The sequence below is a fragment of the Pongo abelii genome, chromosome 14, assembly GCF_028885655.2.
Source record: "Pongo abelii isolate AG06213 chromosome 14, NHGRI_mPonAbe1-v2.0_pri, whole genome shotgun sequence".
Taxonomy (NCBI): Eukaryota; Metazoa; Chordata; class Mammalia; order Primates; family Hominidae; genus Pongo; species Pongo abelii.
In genome coordinates this window covers 23,464,364-23,475,242 of record NC_071999.2, presented here as the reverse complement: position 1 = coordinate 23,475,242, position 10,879 = coordinate 23,464,364, and the positions used below count along the sequence as shown (strand labels likewise).

General features: G+C 37.9%; 1 pseudogene; it reads left to right on the top strand.

The window, feature by feature from the left end:
* The first annotated feature begins 7,629 nt into the window (after window positions 1-7,629).
* Window positions 7,630-8,242, top strand: LOC129056873 (small ribosomal subunit protein eS7-like; annotated as a pseudogene).
* Window positions 8,243-10,879: the final 2,637 nt, after the last annotated feature.

The window sequence follows — 10,879 nt, the reverse complement described above, 5'->3', positions numbered from 1 at the left end:
TCACTGGCTTCTCCCTGCCAAGCTCCAACCAGTGTCTCCTATTAACCCAGCCAATGCAGAAGCCACCTGACCTGGAGCTTGGGAAATGCAGCCGGGCAGGCTCAGCAGAACTTTGAGGGTCCTAGCACAATCAGGCCCAAAGCTGGCCACATGGACTTGAATCTCAGGTCTGCCCAGGTAAATTCGGTAATCTCGGACAAGTTACCTGACCTCTCAGAGATGGAATTCTTCACTCCATAAAATGGAGATTATATCTAGATTCAATAATTGACCCTAGCATGTTGCTGGCCCTGAGCAGGTACCTCGTAAACACTAGTTTCCCTCTCTTCTCCCTGCTCCTCTGCTATCAAAGCTGTTGGTCTTCTCTCTATTCCACAATTAGGAAACCACTGGAAATGATGAGTCTACACTTCAGCGATCTCTATGCTACTTCCGCAATGAGAGTTGAGCCTTTCCCATGGGGCATGGCTGATATTGCTGCCTAACCGTGGATTTCATCAAACCCCAGAGCTGCTGTTGCTGTCACAGGAGAGCTAGAACAGGACTACAGAAAGGTGGCTACCATAAGCTATAATAAGACAGCATCTGCTAGGGTGCTTATGATGGGGCAATGGTCAATTGAAGAACCTTCTTACAACACAGCCCAGAGAAGCAATGCCTCTGCTGAATAAATTGACACAGAAGTGTGAGGTACAGACTGGCCCCCAAAATGTTGTTACCAGGCCATCAGGTTGGTGACCACAAGCTATGGAGCCAATCTCCCAAAGTCTTCCAACAGAATACCCAGGAGGTAAAACGTTTCCCAAAGACATTTTCAGGCACATGTAGGGCATTTATTTTTATATCACTGTTTATCATCAATAAAAGCAGTAGACTCACCTTCTTGTCACTTTCTCATTTAAAAAAACTGGATGCACATTTTACAAGAATTAATTAGTAAAGACAGGTAAGAAAAAAGAAAGTGTTGGAGGTAGGAAATGTAGCTTCATGATTATTTGGTAAGAAGTAAACAAGACTTTAATCATTAACAATCTAACATGCTACGCTTTGTTTTTATTAGTCTATCTTAGAGTATGCTAAATTATTAAAGCCTAACAACAATTGGTGTTTTTTTTTTTAAATAAAAAAAAGTAAAATCTTCACTTAGAAGAAAGTGCGTAACTAGGAGTCAGTAGATCTGGGTTCTATTGCTGGATCCAATGCAAAAACTTCAAGTCTCTGGGTTTATTTCCTTTTTAAAAGTAAAGTTAATAAATACTCTCAAAGATTTCTCCCAGATCTAAAAGTATACAATTCTTTTAAAATTGGAGAAGAAATTTCCAATTTCAGATGTTACCTATTATCCCACTGAAAATTCATTAGTTGGGGTGGGAGGTTAGTTTTAAAAAGAGCAATATATCAATAGTGTAGTTCAATGACTTTCTCCCTGAGAAGTAGCACAACACTGAGTTGAAAAGGAAGACTGAGCATGGCGTGGTGGCTCACGCCTGTAATCCCAGCACTTTGGGAGGCTGAGGCAGGTGGATCACCTGAGGTCGGGAGTTTGAGACCAGCCAGCCTGGCCAACAGAGTGAAACCCCGTCTCTACTAAAAATACACAAATTAGCCGGGGAAGGTGGCACACTCCTGTAATCCCAGCTACTCGGGAGGCTGAGGCAGGAGAATTGCCTGAACACGGGAGGTGGAGGTTGCAGTGAGCCAAGATCTCACCACTGCACTCCAGCCTGGGCGACAGAACTCACCTAACTTCTCCGAGCCTCCGTCCTCAGCAGTCAAACACGGTGACTTCCTCCTAGGGCTTTTGGATCAGTAAGCGAGCCCAAACATGTTGGACACTGTATCAGTGCAAGGCATGAGGTATCGCTCATGTTACCTTTTATTATACCACAGTTAAGTGCCAACAAAAACCTTTTCCTTTTAGTTGGTCATTATTTAAGAAATCTGCAGAATCCTATACCACAATTTACTTTGGGAAAGAATATCTTTAAAATTTGAGGTCAATTTTACTAAAAAATAAAATTAACTTCTAGAAAACTCAAACCTTCATATAAATGCATATAATGAAAAAAACAAGTCTTTCTCTCTTGCGGTTAGTACAAATGTTAGAATAATCATAACTTTCCCTCTATTCAGATAGCATCTCTTTTCCCAAAGAATTTGATGTATTTTTCATAAGTATTTTCTTTAAGTATCTTGACTAGAGGATATAATCCCAGTTAAAATATGATGTGCTGGCTGGGTGTGGTGGCTCACGCCTGTAATCCCAGCACTTTGGAAGGCTGAGCTGGGTGGATCACCTGAGGTCAGGAGTTCGAGACCAGCCTGGCCAAAGTGGCGAAACCCTGTTTCTACTAAAAATACAAAAATTAGCCAGGCATGGTGGCAGACACCTGTAATCCCAGCTACTTGGGAGGCTGAGGCAGGAGAATCTCTTGAACCTGAGAGGCAGAATTTGTAGTGAGCTGAGATCGCACCACTGCACTCTAGCCTGGGAAACAGGAGCGAAACTCTGTCTCAAAAAAAAAAAAAAAAATACGATATGCTTTGTTGGAAACAATAATTATGATGTAGTTTTACAATCTTAAACTTTATTGAGGGAGAAATATATACTTTGTCATCTTCAATATTATTTTTTAAAGCGTCACATTTTAAGATAGACTTTACTATTAATTATTATTATTATTAACAATAATAATACTAATTATAATCATTAGCCCTTGGCAGCTGCTCAGACAAAGAAACTAGAGACTCAATAAGCTGCTTTGAGTTTAGCATTTTTATGCAACATATAATTTTAAAATACTGAAAATAGATTTAAACACTAGTAACTCTATATTTGCTTCCTTAATAGTGTTGTGACATAATACATTTCTTTCCTGTTTAAGTTGTTTCTTCCAGCTGCATACAGGGCAATTATTCAAAACTCTGTAACTCACATTAGACTTAGAGACAGAGATCCTAATAAGCCTTACTAGAGTTTGGAGTAAAATATATCAATTAACTTTGTTAATCTTGACGTGTTTTATTGCGCTTCTTAATTTAGCTTATTTCAGAGCCTAGGGAAAAACATATATAAACTTCTATCACAACATGTTTTTTTAATCAATAAAAGAAGTAAAAAGATTAATCATCTTAATAAAAATTAAAAAGAACTAATTCCACTAATGTTACACATCCTTAATGCTCTGGAATTAATTATTTCACCTGAGTACCACTATTGATACTTACCTGAGAGGAATCTGAAAATGCTCAAAGGATAGTGGTGAATTATAGCATGTGTGCCTTATACATTTTTCCAAAAATTATTTACCTTTTTCCCAAAAATTATTTACCTTTCCCAGTCCTGATTAATCCACGTTTGTTTGCTTTTTTTTTGTTTTTGAGATGGAGTCTCGCTCTGTTGCCCAGGCTGGAGTGCAGTGGTGTGATCTCGGCTCACTGCAAGCTCCGCCTCCCGGGTTCACGCCATTCTCCTGCCTCAGCCTCCCCAGTAGCTGGGACTACAGGCGCCTGCCACCATGCCTGGCTGACCTTTTTTTTTTTGTATTTTTAGTAGAGATGGAGTTTCACCATGTTAGCCAGGATGGTCTTGATCTGCTGACCTCGTGATCCACCTGCCGTGGCCTCCCAAAGTACTGGGATTACAGGCATGAGCCACGGCACCCAGCCTGTTTAATCCACATTTTTAAAAAAATCTTCCTTTATATTTATATGACCTACTCTATTCTGTCTCTGTCCAAACTCATATCTACTAAATTCCATTTATTAAATTTAAAGAGTACAAGTTTTTGCCCTTAGGTAAATCAAATTAGATAGTATTTCCTAATTCCACACATCTCAGAAGAACTAGTCAATTAAATTTTTTAAAAATCAAAATAGGATTTGTGACACCTATTGCTTCTCAATCTTAGTGCCACATCAGAATAACCTAGGAATTTCCAATCCAGCAGAATGGTAGGCTAGATAGTCTGGTAGGCCCTCTCACTGCGAAACAAATAAATTCTGCATAATATACAATTTTTGGTGTATCACTAGGCTTACAGTAATTAAGATATTGCAGGCATTACTAGGGTTCCCTGACACCTGGTTCTTTATTCTTTCTTGGGCACATGGAAAACTGTACTTCTCAGGTCCCCTGCAGAGGGAAGTCACATAACTAGTTCTGTATGGTTAAAAATGAACAGATGGCAAACATCACTTTTGAGTTAACAGAGTAAAGGTTGCATGTATAATTCTCTACATTCTCTCTTCCCTATATGCCATGAAGTTGAGGCCTCACCTTGAGATAGTGGAGCCAAAAGAACAAAGTAACCAGGACAGGTAGATCATGGCATGGAGGACAGGTGTGCTGTAGATGCAGGTACTCTGACCTGGAGCAGACCTTGAATGGCTAAGAATTCAACTTGTATTGTTGTAAATCACTGAGATTTTTTTGAATTATTTATTAAAATCATGCAAACTATCCTACTCTAATTGATTCACAATAAAAACCCACAAGAATAAAAAATAAATAGTGAGCTACAAGAATAGGTAAAGGGCAGCATTGCCCCACAGATAAATGTTAACATTAACCTAGCCCGCGCAAAGGGAGGGGAGTCAACTTAAGATACAATGGTTTGGCCAGAGGGTCTACAAGGGCCTAATGAAAACCCTGGCCTCCAGCAGAAACAAACAACCTCAACTTAGGTCCCCAGGTTTTCCACACATTAAGATCAACCAAATATGAGCCCCCAATCAAAAAATCATGAAGCCAAAAAAGAAAAGAGAAATCACCAAGAGTGGGAGTCAGCAGAAATAACAAACAACAGAATTGGATACCCAAGAGCTTCAGATATTTACATTACCACCCATAGACGATAAAATATTATGCATATTATGTTTAGATGGAATTAAAAAAATCAAACTATAGGAAATATCAAAAATGAAACATTTATAGTTTATAAATAAAAAATAGCAATTGTCAAAATAAAAAACAATCAACATATTAAACAGCAGAAAACATGGTGGAAGAAAAAATCAGTGAACTGGAAGGCCGATCTGAAGAAATTATTCAGAATACAGCATAGAGGGCAAGAATACAGGGAAGAGAGAGTGTAGAGAATTATACATGCAACCTTTACTCTTTTAACTCAAAAGTGATGTTGCCATCTGTTCAATTTGAAAAAGGCATTAATAGATACAGGAGAATGGAAAATAAAAGTCTAATAGAAGGAGGAAATAAAATGGAGAAGAGATAGTAGTTGAAAAGATAATGACAAAATTTTCCAGTACTAAAGAAAGACATGAATTAATAGACATTGGAAGCACCACATTATGTAAGAAGACAAGAAAAAGTTTATATCTAGATACATCTTAGTAAACTACTGATTACTACAGAAAGACTTCTTAACAGCAGAAAGACAAATCACTAAGAATTAACACTTGGATAGTGAGTAGATATCTCAGAAGCAAAAATGGAAGCAAGAATGCAGTCAAATATCTTCAAAATGCTGAGAATAAGTAATTATCAATCTAGAATTACATGTCCAGAAACATTATCTTTCAAGAGTTCAAAATAAAGAAATATTCTGATAAATTAAAGACTAGGAGTGTTTACCACCAATAGACTATACTAGGGGAATTTCTAAAAGATGTATTCAGAAAAAAGAAAAAAATTATATCAGAAGGAGGAACTGAAATATAGGAAGAAACGGTGGGCAAATAACTTGTTTAAATTGTGGGAAAATCCAAGGAAGTATTTGTCTTTTGAATCAACAGCAGTGTCTGATTTGTAATAATAAGCAAAAGGATAGAATGAAATAATGGATGAAAATCACATGTAAGCTGGGAGAAAGTGATCAGTGCTAAAGCATTCTAAGGACCTGAATTGTTCAAAAGGAGACTAAAATATTAATTGGAAGTGTTGATAAAGTCAGTACATTCACCCTTCTGTATCCACAGGTTTCACATTCATAGATTCAATCAATGACAGATGGAAAATAGACTTCAGCCTACAACGGTTCCATCTATATGGAACATGTACAGACTTTTTTTTCTTGTCTTTATCCCCTAAGCAATATAGTGTAACAACTATTTACACAGCATTAACATTGTAATAGGGATTATTTAAAGCATATGAGAGGATATGCATAAGTTATATGCAAATACTATACTATTTTATATATAAGGGACTTGAGCATCCATGAATTTTGGCATCCTTAGGGGTCCTAGAACCAATCACCCACGGATAACAGGGGATAATTGCATGCATAGTAAGATTTCAAGCATGAAAATAGATGTAATGATTTTCTTTTCTTTTCTTTTTTTTTTTTTTGAATGTAATAATTTTCAGCCAGTAGACAGGGAAATAATGAATTAAATGAATAAAATTTTTTAAATCAGTATTTAAAAGGCAAGAGGGAAGGAGTAAAAGCATAGGAAAACCTAGACAAATAGAAAGTACCAAGTGAGATGATTGAAACAAAATGAAATATATCTATAATCCCAATAAAAGTGGGTCAAATTTTCCAATAAAAAACAGGCAAAAACCAGCCATATGCAGCTCACAAAAATCAGACCTAAAACATCTGGACTACGGAAAATTTAAAAGTAAAGATATAGAAAAAGAAATTCCAAATCACTGTAATTCTAAAATTTATGTATCTCAAAGTGTATCAAGCAAATGTTGCTAGAACTGCAGGAAGAAATTGAGAAATTACCATCATAAGGTGGGGGATAGGGGAGTTCAACACATCTTTCTCAAACAAAGAGAAAAGCCAAGTCAAGGAAACAAACAATAAAAACCAGTATCTACAGCTATAGAGAATTCAAACAACACAACGGCAAGCTTGACTTAATGAACATATTCAGAACACAGTCAATAATTAGAAAATACACGTTCTTCTCAAGCACAAATGAGATATTTACAGAAAGTAAAATAAAGCAAGTCTCTATATTTCAAAGAAATATCACACTGGCCACATTCTCTAAACTTGAGAAACACAGTAACAAAAAGATAAACCAAAGTCTATATTTGGAATTTTTAAACCTTGAAAAAGGGGTAAAAGAAGATATTGTAACGGAAAATTTTGAATGTGTGTAAATGAATACTAGAAATACTATATTTGAAAACTTGTGAGGATACAGCAAAATCGGTACTTCACAAAAATTTTAAGACATATGCTTATATTAGAAAAGAATAAAGACTAAAATTTAGATGTGCCCTTAGGAAGTTAATAATAAATAAACAAAAAGAAAGTCAAAAGAAGGAAACAATAAAGAGAAGTACAAACATTCACTCAATATAAAAACAAAGAGGTTAACAAAGAATCGATGCCCTAAGAATGTCCAATTAAATTAGTGGCTCTCAAACTTTACCTTGCAATAGAATCACCTGGAGTGCTTCCTAAAGCAAGGAGTACTTGGCCCTATCCCTGAAATTCTGATTCAGCAGGTCCAGGACAGGTCCAAGATTCTGCATTGCTAACAAACACCCAGGTGATGCTGATGCCGCTGTCCAAGGACCACACTTAAGAACCACCAATCTAAATTAATGTTTTAAATTCTCACCCAAATAACCATAAAAATACTTTCAGTTCTAGTTAAAGAAGACCTCTTCCTAGGGCGGCGCTCGGCGAGCTCTCCCGAGCCATGTTCAGTTCGAGCGCCAAGATCGTGAAGCCCAATGGCGAGAAGCCGGACGAGTTCGAGTCGGGCATCTCCCAGGCTCTTCTGGAGCTGGAGATGAACTCGGACCTCAAGGCTCAGCTCAGGGAGCTGAATATTACCGCAGCCAAGGAAATTAGAGTTGGTGGTGGTCGGAAAGCTATCATAATCTTTGTTCCCGTTCCTCAACTGAAATCTTTCCAGAAAATTCAAGTCTAGCTAGTACGCGAATTGGAGAAAAAGTTCAGTGGGAAGCATGTCGTCTTTATCGCTCACAGAAGAATTCTGCCTAAGCCAACTCGAAAAAGCTGTACGAAAAATAAGCAAAAGCGTCCCAGGAGCCGTACTCTGACAGCTGTGCACGATGCCATCCTTGAGGACTTGGTCTTCCCAAGCGAAATTGTGGGCAAGAGAATCCGCGTGAAACTAGATGGCAGCCGGCTCATAAAGGTTCATTTGGACAAAGCACAGCAGAACAACGTGGAACACAAGGTTGAAACTTTTTCTGGTGTCTATAAGAAGCTCACGGGCAAGGATGTTAATTTTGAATTCCCAGAGTTTCAATTGTAAATAAAAATGACTACATAAAAAATATATATTCACAAAAAAAAAGAAGACAGATCGCACACACACATTCATCTTCTCTCTTTTCTGATACTCTGTTAAAATGCACACTTAAGTAATATTGAGATCAGGAGAGACACATCAGCAGGTGAGAAATTACAAAATTCTGGAAGAAAGCAGTTGGAATAGTGGTAGCAGAAGTGCAGGTTTCTTACAAAATAATAAGGATACTGGATTACTTCTGACAGAAACCCAGACAGGATCAGAATCCATCTAAGATGTGTGACATCAGACTAAGAAGGATTCAAGGATTGGGGAAGGCAGAGAAAGTAGCACAAAAAATTATCAGTGAAATACTCAAGAAAGTAATTTGGCTTCAAGTACCTTAGCATCTACTTGGAGAGAGATATATACAAGTAAAGACAATTATCAAACTCTGGCAATCTGGGTAATTCGGAATGTTGGGAGTGATTTTATGAAAAAAAAATATATAATTTGACCTAATATTTAAAAACACCGTATGTTATATTAGTGTATGTTTCTTAAAGTTGTTTTTTAATGCTTCACCTTCCAAAGTATTTTGTATCATTGACGAGTATTAAGGTTAGATTACAAAACTTATTGAATTGCTAAGGAGAATTACTAGTTTTAAGTATTTGATTTAAAAATTAGGATTTGAGGCCGGGCGCGGTGGTTCACACCTGTAATCCCACCACTCTGGGAGGCTGAGGCGGGTGGATCACGAGGTCAGGAGATCGAGACCATCCTGGCTAACACGGTGAAACCCCGTCTCTACTAAAAATACAAAAAAATTAGCCGGGCGTGGTGGCGGGCACCTGTAGTCCCAGCTACTCGGGAGGCAGGAGAATGGCATGAACCCGGGAGGCGGAGCCTGCAGTGAGCCGAGATCACACCACTGCACTCCAGCCTGGGCGACAGAGCAAGACTCCGTCTAAAAAAAAAAAAAAAAAAAAAAAAAAAAAAAAAATTAGGATTTGAGATGTAATCATAGCTTCCATAGGCAAGCAAGAAAAGTAGATAATAGAAGAAATATTTTATTAGCAAAAGATATTCAAGTAATGTGTATATATTCAAAGCAATGTATTTTTACTCCAAAGACCATAAAGTCCAAAAACCACCTGAGCCATACTATACCCCTGTAGATGTTTGGTATTAGCAAAGATTCAAAATAGGCCAGGCGTGGTGGCTCACGCCTGTAATCCTGGCACTTTGGGAGGCCGAGGCGGGCGGATCATGAGGTCAGGAGATCGAGACCATCCTGGCTAACACGGTGAAACCCTGTCTCTACTAAAAATACAAAAAATTAGCCAGGTGTGGTGTCGGGCGCCTGTAGTCCCAGCTACTCGGGAGGCTGAGGCAGGAGAATGGTGTGAACCCAGGAGGCGGAGCTTGCAGTGAGCCGAGACCGTGCCACTGGCCTCCAGCGTGGGAGACAGAGTGAGACTCCGTCTCAAAAAAAAAAAAAAAAAAGATTCAAAATAAATGTGTCAACCTATAACTAGAAGGAAAAAAATTAAAGAATTAACTTTAAAGTATTCATAATAAGATACTTAGTTGTACTATTGTACTTCGGTGTTTATATTTCCTTAATTCTTGCTCTAAATCATGTATCATTCTTATGCAACAGTGGAGGAACATTTAAAATATTCCTCCCTTACATTTCACAAATAAATAAAGGAGACTCAGAGGTATTAAATTAATCCATTGATTGTTGTGCTCTTATTTCAATAAAGATTTTAGTTGAAAGAGAAAATTTAACAGCAATTAGATTTTTACAAGGTGATATACAATTAAATTTAGCTTATTTTAAAAGAAACCTTTGTGTAGTGAAGGTTGGCACCACTCTGGTGATAAACACCCAAATTGCACTACTTCTTAAGAAAAAATTAATAAAAGGGTAGGGCATGGTGGTTCATGCCTGTAATCCCAGCACTCTGGGATGCCAAGGCAGGTGGATCTCTTGAGGTCAGGAGTTTCAGACCAGCCTGGCCAACATGACGAAACCCTGTCTCCACTAAAAATACAATAAAATTAGCTGGGTATGGTGGCGGGTGCCTGAAACCCCGGCTACTCAGGAGGCTGAGGCAGGAGAATTGCTTGAACCCAGGAGGCAGAGATTGCAGTGAGCCAAGATTGTGCCACTGCACTCCAGCCTAGGCGACAGAGGAAGACTCCGTCTCAAAATAAAAAAAAAAAGAAAAAGGAAAAGAAAGAGAAAGAACAAGAACAAGAAAAAATTAATGAAAGTAAATTTTCATGTGTGCTAGTTTTGCAAATGCAAAACTGTAAGTGACGAGAAACGCTGTATGATAGTTGTAATCAATTCTCCATCTTCATGGGTTTTTCTCTCCCCTGAGGACATTTTCTTAGTCATCTGTGTGATCAGGACGCTTTTTATACATTTTAGGAAAAAATAAGCAGAAAGTACATAACACCTTTTTTTCAAGTTTCAAAGTCCTGGGGCATTTGATTATCATCCTATTTCTACCCTTCTTGCTTTTTCTTCCCCACTCTCTCGTTGCAGCTTCGACTTCTGCCAGTGTTGTAGTGGGACACACAGGTACAATCATTGGTGTCCTCTATTCTTCAGAATTTATTTTGAGAAATCAGATAGATTTTCTGGTTAGACATTTCCCAAGACAGCTTGTTT